This window comes from Danio rerio, chromosome 16 (genome assembly GCF_052040795.2).
Source record: "Danio rerio strain M-AB ecotype USA chromosome 16, GRCz13ab, whole genome shotgun sequence".
Taxonomy (NCBI): domain Eukaryota; kingdom Metazoa; phylum Chordata; class Actinopteri; order Cypriniformes; family Danionidae; genus Danio; species Danio rerio.
The window spans coordinates 19,672,894-19,688,922 of record NC_141036.1 but is presented as its reverse complement, the minus strand read 5'-3'; positions in this window follow the sequence as shown (position 1 = coordinate 19,688,922).

Sequence of the window (16,029 nt, the reverse complement as noted above, 5' to 3'; positions counted from 1 at the left end):
TGGAACTGGTTTTATCACATTCTGAATTGAACGTTGAAAATAAGCTTTTCAGAGCCAGCAGAGGTCAAAATAAGCAGTAATGCAAACTCAGTCATAGACATAGATTTTCACTTGCAACTTGCTTTAACATGTTTAACAGTGCATGAAATGTTGTCTAAAACAAAAAGATAATGCTTTTTAGTGGCTGGAACTGGTTTTATCACATTCTGAATTGAACGTTGAAAATGAGCTTTTCAGAGCCAGCAGAGGTCAAAATAAGCAGTAATGCAAACTCAGTCATAGACATAGATTTTCACTTGCAACTTGCTTTAACATGTTTAACAGTGCATGAAATGTTGTCTAAAACAAAAACATAATGCTTTTTAGTGGCTGGAACTGGTTTGATCACATTCTGAATTGAACGTTGAAAATGAGCTTTTCAGAGCCAGCAGAGGTCAAAATAAGCAGTAATGCAAACTCAGTCAGAGACAAAGATTTTCACTTGCAACTTGCTTTAACATATTTAACAGTGCATGAAATGTTGTCTAAAACAAAAAGAATGATGCATTTTAGTAGCTGGATCTGGTTTTATCACATTCTGTGATGGACGTTGAAAATGAGCTTTTCAGAGCCAGCAGAGATCAACATAAGCAGTAATGCAAACTCAGTCAGAGACATAGATTTTCACTTGCAACTTTCTTAAACATATTTAACAGTGCATGAAATGTTGTCTAAAACAAAAAGAAAATGCTTTTTAGTGGCTGGAACTGGTTTTATCACATTCTGAATTGAACGTTGAAAATGAGCTTTTCAGAGCCAGCAGAGGTCAAAATAAGCAGTAATGCAAACTCAGTCAGAGACAAAGATTTTCACTTGCAACTTGCTTTAACATGTTTAACAGTGCATGAAATGTTGTCTAAAACAAAAAGAAAATGCTTTTTAGTGGCTGGAACTGGTTTTATCATATTCTGAATTGAACGTTGAAAATGAGCTTTTCAGAGCCAGCAGAGGTCAAAATAAGCAGTAATGCAAACTCAGTCAGAGACATAGATTTTCACTTGCAACTTGCTTTAACATGTTTAACAGTGCATGAAATGTTATCTTAAACAAAAAGAATAATGCATTTTAGTGGCTGGAACTGGTTTTATCACATTCTGAATTGAACGTTGAAAATGAGCTTTTCAGAGCCAGCAGAGGTCAAAATAAGCAGTAATGCAAACTCAGTCAGAGACATAGATTTTCACTTGCAACTTGCTTTAACATGTTTAACAGTGCATGAAATGTTGTCTAAAACAAAAACATAATGCTTTTTAGTGGCTGGAACTGGTTTTATCACATTCTGAATTGAACGTTGAAAATGAGCTTTTCAGAGCCAGCAGAGGTCAAAATAAGCAGTAATGCAAACTCAGTCAGAGACAAAGATTTTCACTTGCAACTTGCTTTAACATGTTTAACAGTGCATGAAATGTTGTCTAAAACAAAAAGAAAATGCTTTTTAGTGGCTGGAACTGGTTTTATCACATTCTGAATTGAACGTTGAAAATGAGCTTTTCAGAGCCAGCAGAGGTCAAAATAAGCAGTAATGCAAACTCAGTCAGAGACAAAGATTTTCACTTGCAACTTGCTTTAACATATTCAACAGTGCATGAAATGTTGTCTAAAACAAAAAGAAAATGCTTTTTAGTGGCTGGAACTGGTTTTATCACATTCTGAATTGAACGTTGAAAATGAGCTTTTCAGAGCCAGCAGAGGTCAAAATAAGCAGTAATGCAAACTCAGTCATAGACATAGATTTTCACTTGCAACTTTCTTAAACATATTTAACAGTGCATGAAATGTTGTCTAAAACAAAAAGATAATGCTTTTTAGTGGCTGGAACTGGTTTTATCACATTCTGAATTGAACGTTGAAAATGAGCTTTTCAGAGCCAGCAGAGGTCAAAATAAGTAGTAATGCAAACTCAGTCAGAGACATAGATTTTCACTTGCAACTTGCTTTAACATGTTTAACAGTGCATGAAATGTTGTCTAAAACAAAAAGAAAATGCTTTTTAGTGGCTGGAACTGGTTTTATCACATTCTGAATTGAACGTTGAAAATGAGCTTTTCAGAGCCAGCAGAGGTCAAAATAAGCAGTAATGCAAACTCAGTCAGAGACAAAGATTTTCACTTGCAACTTGCTTTAACATATTTAACAGTGCATGAAATGTTGTCTAAAACAAAAAGAAAATGCTTTTTAGTGGCTGGAACTGGTTTTATCACATTCTGAATTGAACGTTGAAAATGAGCTTTTCAGAGCCAGCAGAGGTCAAAATAAGCAGTAATGCAAACTCAGTCATAGACATAGATTTTCACTTGCAACTTTCTTAAACATATTTAACAGTGCATGAAATGTTGTCTAAAACAAAAAGATAATGCTTTTTAGTGGCTGGAACTGGTTTTATCACATTCTGAATTGAACGTTGAAAATGAGCTTTTCAGAGCCAGCAGAGGTCAAAATAAGTAGTAATGCAAACTCAGTCAGAGACATAGATTTTCACTTGCAACTTGCTTTAACATGTTTAACAGTGCATGAAATGTTGTCTAAAACAAAAAGAAAATGCTTTTTAGTGGCTGGAACTGGTTTTATCACATTCTGAATTGAACGTTGAAAATGAGCTTTTCAGAGCCAGCAGAGGTCAAAATAAGCAGTAATGCAAACTCAGTCATAGACATAGATTTTCACTTGCAACTTGCTTTAACATGTTTAACAGTGCATGAAATGTTGTCTAAAACAAAAAGAAAATGCTTTTTAGTGGCTGGAACTGGTTTTATCACATTCTGAATTGAACGTTGAAAATGAGCTTTTCAGAGCCAGCAGAGGTCAAAATAAGCAGTAATGCAAACTCAGTCAGAGACAAAGATTTTTACTTGCAACTTGCTTTAACATATTTAACAGTGCATGAAATGTTGTCTAAAACAAAAAGAAAATGCTTTTTAGTGGCTGGAACTGGTTTTATCACATTCTGAATTGAACGTTGAAAATGAGCTTTTCAGAGCCAGCAGAGGTCAAAATAAGCAGTAATGCAAACTCAGTCAGAGACAAAGATTTTCACTTGCAACTTGCTTTAACATGTTTAACAGTGCATGAAATGTTGTCTAAAACAAAAAGAAAATGCTTTTTAGTGGCTGGAACTGGTTTTATCATATTCTGAATTGAACGTTGAAAATGAGCTTTTCAGAGCCAGCAGAGGTCAAAATAAGCAGTAATGCAAACTCAGTCAGAGACAAAGATTTTCACTTGCAACTTGCTTTAACATGTTTAACAGTGCATGAAATGTTGTCTAAAACAAAAAGAAAATGCTTTTTAGTGGCTGGATCTGGTTTTATCACATTCTGAATTGAACGTTGAAAATGAGCTTTTCAGAGCCAGCAGAGGTCAAAATAAGCAGTAATGCAAACTCAGTCATAGACATAGATTTTCACTTGCAACTTGCTTTAACATGTTTAACAGTGCATGAAATGTTATCTAAAACAAAAAGAATAATGCATTTTAGTGGCTGGATCTGGTTTTATCACTTTCTGAATTCAACGTTGAAAATGAACTGTTCTCAGCCAGCAGAGGTCAAAATAAGCAGTAATGCAAACTCAGTCATAGACATAGATTTTCACTTGCAACTTGCTTTAACATATTTAACAGTGCATGAAATGTTGTCTAAAACAAAAAGAAAATGCTTTTTAGTGGCTGGAACTGGTTTTATCACATTCTGAATTGAACGTTGAAAATGAGCTTTTCAGAGCCAGCAGAGGTCAAAATAAGCAGTAATGCAAACTCAGTCAGAGACATAGATTTTCACTTGCAACTTGCTTTAACATGTTTAACAGTGCATGAAATGTTGTCTAAAACAAAAAGATAATGCTTTTTAGTGGCTGGAACTGGTTTTATCACATTCTGAATTGAACGTTGAAAATGAGCTTTTCAGAGCCAGCAGAGGTCAAAATAAGCAGTGATGCAAACTCAGTCATAGACATAGATTTTCACTTGCAACTTTCTTAAACATATTTAACAGTGCATGAAATGTTGTCTAAAACAAAAAGAAAATGCTTTTTAGTGGCTGGAACTGGTTTTATCACATTCTGAATTGAACGTTGAAAATGAGCTTTTTAGAGCCAGCAGAGGTCAAAATAAGCAGTAATGCAAACTCAGTCAGAGACATAGATTTTCACTTGCAACTTGCTTTAACATGTTTAACAGTGCATGAAATATTGTCTAAAACAAAAAGAAAATGCTTTTTAGTGGCTGGACCTGGTTTTATCACATTCTGAAGTGAACGTTGAAAATGAGCTTTTCAGAGCCAGCAGAGGTCAAAATAAGCAGTAATGCAAACTCAGTCAGAGACATAGATTTTCACTTGCAACTTGCTTTAACATGTTTAACAGTGCATGAAATGTTGTCTAAAACAAAAAGAATGATGCATTTTAGTGGCTGGATCTGGTTTTATCACTTTCTGTATTCAACGTTGAAAATGAGCTGTTCTCAGCCAGCAGAGGTCAAAATAAACAGTAATGCAAACTCAGTCAGAGACATAGATTTTCACTTGCAACTTGCTTTAACATGTTTAACAGTGCATGAATTGTTGTCTAAAACAAAAAGAATGATGCATTTTAGTGGCTGGATCTGGTTTTATCACATTCTGAATTGAACGTTGAAAATGAGCTTTTCAGAGCCAGCAGAGGTCAAAATAAGCAGTAATGCAAACTCAGTCATAGACATAGATTTTCACTTGCAACTTGCTTTAACATGTTTAACAGTGCATGAAATGTTGTCTAAAACAAAAAGAATGATGCATTTTAGTAGCTGGATCTGGTTTTATCACATTCTGTGATGGACGTTGAAAATGAGCTTTTCAGAGCCAGCAGAGGTCAAAATAAGCAGTAATGCAAACTCAGTCAGAGACATAGATTTTCACTTGCAACTTTCTTAAACATATTTAACAGTGCATGAAATGTTGTCTAAAACAAAAAGAAAATGCTTTTTAGTGGCTGGAACTGGTTTTATCACATTCTGAATTGAACGTTGAAAATGAGCTTTTCAGAGCCAGCAGAGGTCAAAATAAGCAGTAATGCAAACTCAGTCAGAGACAAAGATTTTCACTTGCAACTTGCTTTAACATGTTTAACAGTGCATGAAATGTTGTCTAAAACAAAAAGAAAATGCTTTTTAGTGGCTGGAACTGGTTTTATCATATTCTGAATTGAACGTTGAAAATGAGCTTTTCAGAGCCAGCAGAGGTCAAAATAAGCAGTAATGCAAACTCAGTCAGAGACAAAGATTTTCACTTGCAACTTGCTTTAACATGTTTAACAGTGCATGAAATGTTGTCTAAAACAAAAAGAAAATGCTTTTTAGTGGCTGGATCTGGTTTTATCACATTCTGAATTGAACGTTGAAAATGAGCTTTTCAGAGCCAGCAGAGGTCAAAATAAGCAGTAATGCAAACACAGTCATAGACATAGATTTTCACTTGCAACTTGCTTTAACATGTTTAACAGTGCATGAAATGTTATCTAAAACAAAAAGAATAATGCATTTTAGTGGCTGGATCTGGTTTTATCACTTTCTGAATTCAACGTTGAAAATGAGCTGTTCTCAGCCAGCAGAGGTCAAAATAAGCAGTAATGCAAACTCAGTCATAGACATAGATTTTCACTTGCAACTTGCTTTAACATATTTAACAGTGCATGAAATGTTGTCTAAAACAAAAAGAAAATGCTTTTTAGTGGCTGGAACTGGTTTTATCACATTCTGAATTGAACGTTGAAAATGAGCTTTTCAGAGCCAGCAGAGGTCAAAATAAGCAGTAATGCAAACTCAGTCATAGACATAGATTTTCACTTGCAACTTGCTTTAACATGTTTAACAGTGCATGAAATGTTATCTTAAACAAAAAGAATAATGCATTTTAGTGGCTGGAACTGGTTTTATCACATTCTGAATTGAACGTTGAAAATGAGCTTTTCAGAGCCAGCAGAGGTCAAAATAAGCAGTAATGCAAACTCAGTCATAGACATAGATTTTCACTTGCAACTTGCTTTAACATATTTAACAGTGCATGAAATGTTGTCTAAAACAAAAAGCTAATTCTTTTTAGTGGCTGGAACTGGTTTTATCACATTCTGAATTGAACGTTGAAAATGAGCTTTTCAGAGGCAGCAGAGGTCAAAATAAGCAGTAATGCAAACTCAGTCAGAGACATAGATTTTCACTTGCAACTTGCTTTAACATGTTTAACAGTGCATGAAATGTTGTCTAAAACAAAAACATAATGCTTTTTAGTGGCTGGAACTGGTTTAATCATATTCTGAATTGAACGTTGAAAATGAGCTTTTCAGAGCCAGCAGAGGTCAAAATAAGCAGTAATGCAAACTCAGTCATAGACATAGATTTTCACTTGCAACTTGCTTTAACATGTTTAACAGTGCATGAAATGTTGTCTAAAACAAAAAGAAAATGCTTTTTAGTGGCTGGAACTGGTTTTATCACATTCTGAATTGAACGTTGAAAATGAGCTTTTCAGAGCCAGCAGAGGTCAAAATAAGCAGTAATGCAAACTCAGTCAGAGACAAAGATTTTCACTTGCAACTTGCTTTAACATATTTAACAGTGCATGAAATGTTGTCTAAAACAAAAAGAAAATGCTTTTTAGTGGCTGGAACTGGTTTTATCACATTCTGAATTGAACGTTGAAAATGAGCTTTTCAGAGCCAGCAGAGGTCAAAATAAGCAGTAATGCAAACTCAGTCATAGACATAGATTTTCACTTGCAACTTTCTTAAACATATTTAACAGTGCATGAAATGTTGTCTAAAACAAAAAGAATAATGCTTTTTAGTGGCTGGAACTGGTTTTATCACATTCTGAATTGAACGTTGAAAATGAGCTTTTCAGAGCCAGCAGAGGTCAAAATAAGCAGTAATGCAAACTCAGTCAGAGACATAGATTTTCACTTGCAACTTGCTTTAACATGTTTAACAGTGCATGAAATGTTGTCTAAAACAAAAAGAAAATGCTTTTTAGTGGCTGGAACTGGTTTTATCACATTCTGAATTGAACGTTGAAAATGAGCTTTTCAGAGCCAGCAGAGGTCAAAATAAGCAGTAATGCAAACTCAGTCAGAGACAAAGATTTTCACTTGCAACTTGCTTTAACATGTTTAACAGTGCATGAAATGTTGTCTAAAACAAAAAGAAAATGCTTTTTAGTGGCTGGATCTGGTTTTATCACATTCTGAATTGAACGTTGAAAATGAGCTTTTCAGAGCCAGCAGAGGTCAAAATAAGCAGTAATGCAAACTCAGTCAGAGACATAGATTTTCACTTGCAACTTTCTTAAACATATTTAACAGTGCATGAAATGTTGTCTAAAACAAAAAGATAATGCTTTTTAGTGGCTGGAACTGGTTTTATCACATTCTGAATTGAACGTTGAAAATGAGCTTTTCAGAGCCAGCAGAGGTCAAAATAAGCAGTAATGCAAACTCAGTCAGAGACATAGATTTTCACTTGCAACTTGCTTTAACATGTTTAACAGTGCATGAAATGTTGTCTAAAACAAAAAGAATGATGCATTTTAGTAGCTGGATCTGGTTTTATCACATTCTGTGATGGACGTTGAAAATGAGCTTTTCAGAGCCAGCAGAGGTCAAAATAAGCAGTAATGCAAACTCAGTCAGAGACATAGATTTTCACTTGCAACTTTCTTAAACATATTTAACAGTGCATGAAATGTTGTCTAAAACAAAAAGAAAATGCTTTTTAGTGGCTGGAACTGGTTTTATCACATTCTGAATTGAACGTTGAAAATGAGCTTTTCAGAGCCAGCAGAGGTCAAAATAAGCAGTAATGCAAACTCAGTCAGAGACAAAGATTTTCACTTGCAACTTGCTTTAACATGTTTAACAGTGCATGAAATGTTGTCTAAAACAAAAAGAAAATGCTTTTTAGTGGCTGGAACTGGTTTTATCATATTCTGAATTGAACGTTGAAAATGAGCTTTTCAGAGCCAGCAGAGGTCAAAATAAGCAGTAATGCAAACTCAGTCAGAGACAAAGATTTTCACTTGCAACTTGCTTTAACATGTTTAACAGTGCATGAAATGTTGTCTAAAACAAAAAGAAAATGCTTTTTAGTGGCTGGAACTGGTTTTATCACATTCTGAATTGAACGTTGAAAATGAGCTTTTCAGAGGCAGCAGAGGTCAAAATAAGCAGTAATGCAAACTCAGTCAGAGACATAGATTTTCACTTGCAACTTGCTTTAACATGTTTAACAGTGCATGAAATGTTGTCTAAAACAAAAACATAATGCTTTTTAGTGGCTGGAACTGGTTTAATCATATTCTGAATTGAACGTTGAAAATGAGCTTTTCAGAGCCAGCAGAGGTCAAAATAAGCAGTAATGCAAACTCAGTCATAGACATAGATTTTCACTTGCAACTTGCTTTAACATGTTTAACAGTGCATGAAATGTTGTCTAAAACAAAAAGAAAATGCTTTTTAGTGGCTGGAACTGGTTTTATCACATTCTGAATTGAACGTTGAAAATGAGCTTTTCAGAGCCAGCAGAGGTCAAAATAAGCAGTAATGCAAACTCAGTCAGAGACAAAGATTTTCACTTGCAACTTGCTTTAACATATTTAACAGTGCATGAAATGTTGTCTAAAACAAAAAGAAAATGCTTTTTAGTGGCTGGAACTGGTTTTATCACATTCTGAATTGAACGTTGAAAATGAGCTTTTCAGAGCCAGCAGAGGTCAAAATAAGCAGTAATGCAAACTCAGTCATAGACATAGATTTTCACTTGCAACTTTCTTAAACATATTTAACAGTGCATGAAATGTTGTCTAAAACAAAAAGAATAATGCTTTTTAGTGGCTGGAACTGGTTTTATCACATTCTGAATTGAACGTTGAAAATGAGCTTTTCAGAGCCAGCAGAGGTCAAAATAAGCAGTAATGCAAACTCAGTCAGAGACATAGATTTTCACTTGCAACTTGCTTTAACATGTTTAACAGTGCATGAAATGTTGTCTAAAACAAAAAGAAAATGCTTTTTAGTGGCTGGAACTGGTTTTATCACATTCTGAATTGAACGTTGAAAATGAGCTTTTCAGAGCCAGCAGAGGTCAAAATAAGCAGTAATGCAAACTCAGTCAGAGACAAAGATTTTCACTTGCAACTTGCTTTAACATGTTTAACAGTGCATGAAATGTTGTCTAAAACAAAAAGAAAATGCTTTTTAGTGGCTGGATCTGGTTTTATCACATTCTGAATTGAACGTTGAAAATGAGCTTTTCAGAGCCAGCAGAGGTCAAAATAAGCAGTAATGCAAACTCAGTCAGAGACATAGATTTTCACTTGCAACTTTCTTAAACATATTTAACAGTGCATGAAATGTTGTCTAAAACAAAAAGATAATGCTTTTTAGTGGCTGGAACTGGTTTTATCACATTCTGAATTGAACGTTGAAAATGAGCTTTTCAGAGCCAGCAGAGGTCAAAATAAGCAGTAATGCAAACTCAGTCAGAGACATAGATTTTCACTTGCAACTTGCTTTAACATGTTTAACAGTGCATGAAATGTTGTCTAAAACAAAAAGAATGATGCATTTTAGTAGCTGGATCTGGTTTTATCACATTCTGTGATGGACGTTGAAAATGAGCTTTTCAGAGCCAGCAGAGGTCAAAATAAGCAGTAATGCAAACTCAGTCAGAGACATAGATTTTCACTTGCAACTTTCTTAAACATATTTAACAGTGCATGAAATGTTGTCTAAAACAAAAAGAAAATGCTTTTTAGTGGCTGGAACTGGTTTTATCACATTCTGAATTGAACGTTGAAAATGAGCTTTTCAGAGCCAGCAGAGGTCAAAATAAGCAGTAATGCAAACTCAGTCAGAGACAAAGATTTTCACTTGCAACTTGCTTTAACATGTTTAACAGTGCATGAAATGTTGTCTAAAACAAAAAGAAAATGCTTTTTAGTGGCTGGAACTGGTTTTATCATATTCTGAATTGAACGTTGAAAATGAGCTTTTCAGAGCCAGCAGAGGTCAAAATAAGCAGTAATGCAAACTCAGTCAGAGACAAAGATTTTCACTTGCAACTTGCTTTAACATGTTTAACAGTGCATGAAATGTTGTCTAAAACAAAAAGAAAATGCTTTTTAGTGGCTGGATCTGGTTTTATCACATTCTGAATTGAACGTTGAAAATGAGCTTTTCAGAGCCAGCAGAGGTCAAAATAAGCAGTAATGCAAACACAGTCATAGACATAGATTTTCACTTGCAACTTGCTTTAACATGTTTAACAGTGCATGAAATGTTATCTAAAACAAAAAGAATAATGCATTTTAGTGGCTGGATCTGGTTTTATCACTTTCTGAATTCAACGTTGAAAATGAGCTGTTCTCAGCCAGCAGAGGTCAAAATAAGCAGTAATGCAAACTCAGTCATAGACATAGATTTTCACTTGCAACTTGCTTTAACATATTTAACAGTGCATGAAATGTTGTCTAAAACAAAAAGAAAATGCTTTTTAGTGGCTGGAACTGGTTTTATCACATTCTGAATTGAACGTTGAAAATGAGCTTTTCAGAGCCAGCAGAGGTCAAAATAAGCAGTAATGCAAACTCAGTCATAGACATAGATTTTCACTTGCAACTTGCTTTAACATGTTTAACAGTGCATGAAATGTTATCTTAAACAAAAAGAATAATGCATTTTAGTGGCTGGAACTGGTTTTATCACATTCTGAATTGAACGTTGAAAATGAGCTTTTCAGAGCCAGCAGAGGTCAAAATAAGCAGTAATGCAAACTCAGTCATAGACATAGATTTTCACTTGCAACTTGCTTTAACATATTTAACAGTGCATGAAATGTTGTCTAAAACAAAAAGCTAATTCTTTTTAGTGGCTGGAACTGGTTTTATCACATTCTGAATTGAACGTTGAAAATGAGCTTTTCAGAGGCAGCAGAGGTCAAAATAAGCAGTAATGCAAACTCAGTCAGAGACATAGATTTTCACTTGCAACTTGCTTTAACATGTTTAACAGTGCATGAAATGTTGTCTAAAACAAAAACATAATGCTTTTTAGTGGCTGGAACTGGTTTAATCATATTCTGAATTGAACGTTGAAAATGAGCTTTTCAGAGCCAGCAGAGGTCAAAATAAGCAGTAATGCAAACTCAGTCATAGACATAGATTTTCACTTGCAACTTGCTTTAACATGTTTAACAGTGCATGAAATGTTGTCTAAAACAAAAAGAAAATGCTTTTTAGTGGCTGGAACTGGTTTTATCACATTCTGAATTGAACGTTGAAAATGAGCTTTTCAGAGCCAGCAGAGGTCAAAATAAGCAGTAATGCAAACTCAGTCAGAGACAAAGATTTTCACTTGCAACTTGCTTTAACATATTTAACAGTGCATGAAATGTTGTCTAAAACAAAAAGAAAATGCTTTTTAGTGGCTGGAACTGGTTTTATCACATTCTGAATTGAACGTTGAAAATGAGCTTTTCAGAGCCAGCAGAGGTCAAAATAAGCAGTAATGCAAACTCAGTCATAGACATAGATTTTCACTTGCAACTTTCTTAAACATATTTAACAGTGCATGAAATGTTGTCTAAAACAAAAAGAATAATGCTTTTTAGTGGCTGGAACTGGTTTTATCACATTCTGAATTGAACGTTGAAAATGAGCTTTTCAGAGCCAGCAGAGGTCAAAATAAGCAGTAATGCAAACTCAGTCAGAGACATAGATTTTCACTTGCAACTTGCTTTAACATGTTTAACAGTGCATGAAATGTTGTCTAAAACAAAAAGAAAATGCTTTTTAGTGGCTGGAACTGGTTTTATCACATTCTGAATTGAACGTTGAAAATGAGCTTTTCAGAGCCAGCAGAGGTCAAAATAAGCAGTAATGCAAACTCAGTCAGAGACAAAGATTTTCACTTGCAACTTGCTTTAACATGTTTAACAGTGCATGAAATGTTGTCTAAAACAAAAAGAAAATGCTTTTTAGTGGCTGGATCTGGTTTTATCACATTCTGAATTGAACGTTGAAAATGAGCTTTTCAGAGCCAGCAGAGGTCAAAATAAGCAGTAATGCAAACTCAGTCAGAGACATAGATTTTCACTTGCAACTTTCTTAAACATATTTAACAGTGCATGAAATGTTGTCTAAAACAAAAAGATAATGCTTTTTAGTGGCTGGAACTGGTTTTATCACATTCTGAATTGAACGTTGAAAATGAGCTTTTCAGAGCCAGCAGAGGTCAAAATAAGCAGTAATGCAAACTCAGTCAGAGACATAGATTTTCACTTGCAACTTGCTTTAACATGTTTAACAGTGCATGAAATGTTGTCTAAAACAAAAAGATAATGCTTTTTAGTGGCTGGAACTGGTTTTATCACATTCTGAATTGAACGTTGAAAATGAGCTTTTTAGAGCCAGCAGAGGTCAAAATAAGCAGTAATGCAAACTCAGTCATAGACATAGATTTTCACTTGCAACTTGCTTTAACATGTTTAACAGTGCATGAAATGTTGTCTAAAACAAAAAGAAAATGCTTTTTAGTGGCTGGAACTGGTTTTATCACATTCTGAATTGAACGTTGAAAATGAGCTTTTCAGAGCCAGCAGAGGTCAAAATAAGCAGTAATGCAAACACAGTCATAGACATAGATTTTCACTTGCAACTTGCTTTAACATGTTTAACAGTGCATGAAATGTTATCTAAAACAAAAAGAATAATGCATTTTAGTGGCTGGATCTGGTTTTATCACTTTCTGAATTCAACGTTGAAAATGAGCTGTTCTCAGCCAGCAGAGGTCAAAATAAGCAGTAATGCAAACTCAGTCATAGACATAGATTTTCACTTGCAACTTGCTTTAACATATTTAACAGTGCATGAAATGTTGTCTAAAACAAAAAGAAAATGCTTTTTAGTGGCTGGAACTGGTTTTATCACATTCTGAATTGAACGTTGAAAATGAGCTTTTCAGAGCCAGCAGAGGTCAAAATAAGCAGTAATGCAAACACTGTCATAGACATAGATTTTCACTTGCAACTTGCTTTAACATGTTTAACAGTGCATGAAATGTTATCTAAAACAAAAAGAATAATGCATTTTAGTGGCTGGATCTGGTTTTATCACTTTCTGAATTCAACGTTGAAAATGAGCTGTTCTCAGCCAGCAGAGGTCAAAATAAGCAGTAATGCAAACTCAGTCATAGACATAGATTTTCACTTGCAACTTGCTTTAACATATTTAACAGTGCATGAAATGTTGTCTAAAACAAAAAGAAAATGCTTTTTAGTGGCTGGAACTGGTTTTATCACATTCTGAATTGAACGTTGAAAATGAGCTTTTCAGAGCCAGCAGAGGTCAAAATAAGCAGTAATGCAAACTCAGTCATAGACATAGATTTTCACTTGCAACTTGCTTTAACATGTTTAACAGTGCATGAAATGTTATCTTAAACAAAAAGAATAATGCATTTTAGTGGCTGGAACTGGTTTTATCACATTCTGAATTGAACGTTGAAAATGAGCTTTTCAGAGCCAGCAGAGGTCAAAATAAGCAGTAATGCAAACTCAGTCATAGACATAGATTTTCACTTGCAACTTGCTTTAACATATTTAACAGTGCATGAAATGTTGTCTAAAACAAAAAGCTAATTCTTTTTAGTGGCTGGAACTGGTTTTATCACATTCTGAATTGAACGTTGAAAATGAGCTTTTCAGAGGCAGCAGAGGTCAAAATAAGCAGTAATGCAAACTCAGTCAGAGACATAGATTTTTACTTGCAACTTGCTTTAACATGTTTAACAGTGCATGAAATGTTGTCTAAAACAAAAACATAATGCTTTTTAGTGGCTGGAACTGGTTTAATCATATTCTGAATTGAACGTTGAAAATGAGCTTTTCAGAGCCAGCAGAGGTCAAAATAAGCAGTAATGCAAACTCAGTCATAGACATAGATTTTCACTTGCAACTTGCTTTAACATGTTTAACAGTGCATGAAATGTTGTCTAAAACAAAAAGAAAATGCTTTTTAGTGGCTGGAACTGGTTTTATCACATTCTGAATTGAACGTTGAAAATGAGCTTTTCAGAGCCAGCAGAGGTCAAAATAAGCAGTAATGCAAACTCAGTCAGAGACAAAGATTTTCACTTGCAACTTGCTTTAACATATTTAACAGTGCATGAAATGTTGTCTAAAACAAAAAGAAAATGCTTTTTAGTGGCTGGAACTGGTTTTATCACATTCTGAATTGAACGTTGAAAATGAGCTTTTCAGAGCCAGCAGAGGTCAAAATAAGCAGTAATGCAAACTCAGTCATAGACATAGATTTTCACTTGCAACTTTCTTAAACATATTTAACAGTGCATGAAATGTTGTCTAAAACAAAAAGAATAATGCTTTTTAGTGGCTGGAACTGGTTTTATCACATTCTGAATTGAACGTTGAAAATGAGCTTTTCAGAGCCAGCAGAGGTCAAAATAAGCAGTAATGCAAACTCAGTCAGAGACATAGATTTTCACTTGCAACTTGCTTTAACATGTTTAACAGTGCATGAAATGTTGTCTAAAACAAAAAGAAAATGCTTTTTAGTGGCTGGAACTGGTTTTATCACATTCTGAATTGAACGTTGAAAATGAGCTTTTCAGAGCCAGCAGAGGTCAAAATAAGCAGTAATGCAAACTCAGTCAGAGACAAAGATTTTCACTTGCAACTTGCTTTAACATGTTTAACAGTGCATGAAATGTTGTCTAAAACAAAAAGAAAATGCTTTTTAGTGGCTGGATCTGGTTTTATCACATTCTGAATTGAACGTTGAAAATGAGCTTTTCAGAGCCAGCAGAGGTCAAAATAAGCAGTAATGCAAACTCAGTCAGAGACATAGATTTTCACTTGCAACTTGCTTTAACATGTTTAACAGTGCATGAAATGTCTAAAACAAAAAGATAATGCTTTTTAGTGGCTGGAACTGGTTTTATCACATTCTGAATTGAACGTTGAAAATGAGCTTTTTAGAGCCAGCAGAGGTCAAAATAAGCAGTAATGCAAACTCAGTCATAGACATAGATTTTCACTTGCAACTTGCTTTAACATGTTTAACAGTGCATGAAATGTTGTCTAAAACAAAAAGAAAATGCTTTTTAGTGGCTGGAACTGGTTTTATCACAATCTGAATTGAACGTTGAAAATGAGCTTTTCAGAGCCAGCAGAGGTCAAAATAAGCAGTAATGCAAACTCAGTCAGAGACAAAGAATTTCACTTGCAACTTGCTTTAACATGTTTAACAGTGCATGAAATGTTGTCTAAAACAAAAAGAAAATGCTTTTTAGTGGCTGGATCTGGTTTTATCACATTCTGAATTGAACGTTGAAAATGAGCTTTTCAGAGCCAGCAGAGGTCAAAATAAGCAGTAATGCAAACTCAGTCATAGACATAGATTTTCACTTGCAACTTGCTTTAACATGTTTAACAGTGCATGAAATGTTATCTAAAACAAAAAGAATAATGCATTTTAGTGGCTGGATCTGGTTTTATCACTTTCTGAATTCAACGTTGAAAATGAGCTTTTCAGAGCCAGCAGAGGTCAAAATAAGCAGTAAATCAAACTCAGTCATAGACATAGATTTTCACTTGCAACTTGCTTTAACATGTTTAACAGTGCATGAAATGTTGTCTAAAACAAAAAGAAAATGCTTTTTAGTGGCTAGAACTGGTTTTATCACATTCTGAATTGAACGTTGAAAATGAGCTTTTCAGAGCCAGCAGAGGTCAAAATAAGAAGTGATGCAAACTCAGTCATAGACATAGATTTCACTTGCAACTTGCTTTAACATATTTAACAGTGCATGAAATGTTGTCTAAAACAAAAAGAAAATGCTTTTTAGTGGCTGGATCTGGTTTTATCACATTCTGAATTGAACGTTGAAAATGAGCTTTTCAGAGCCAGCAGAGGTCAAAATAAGCAGTAATGCAAACTCAGTCATAGACATAG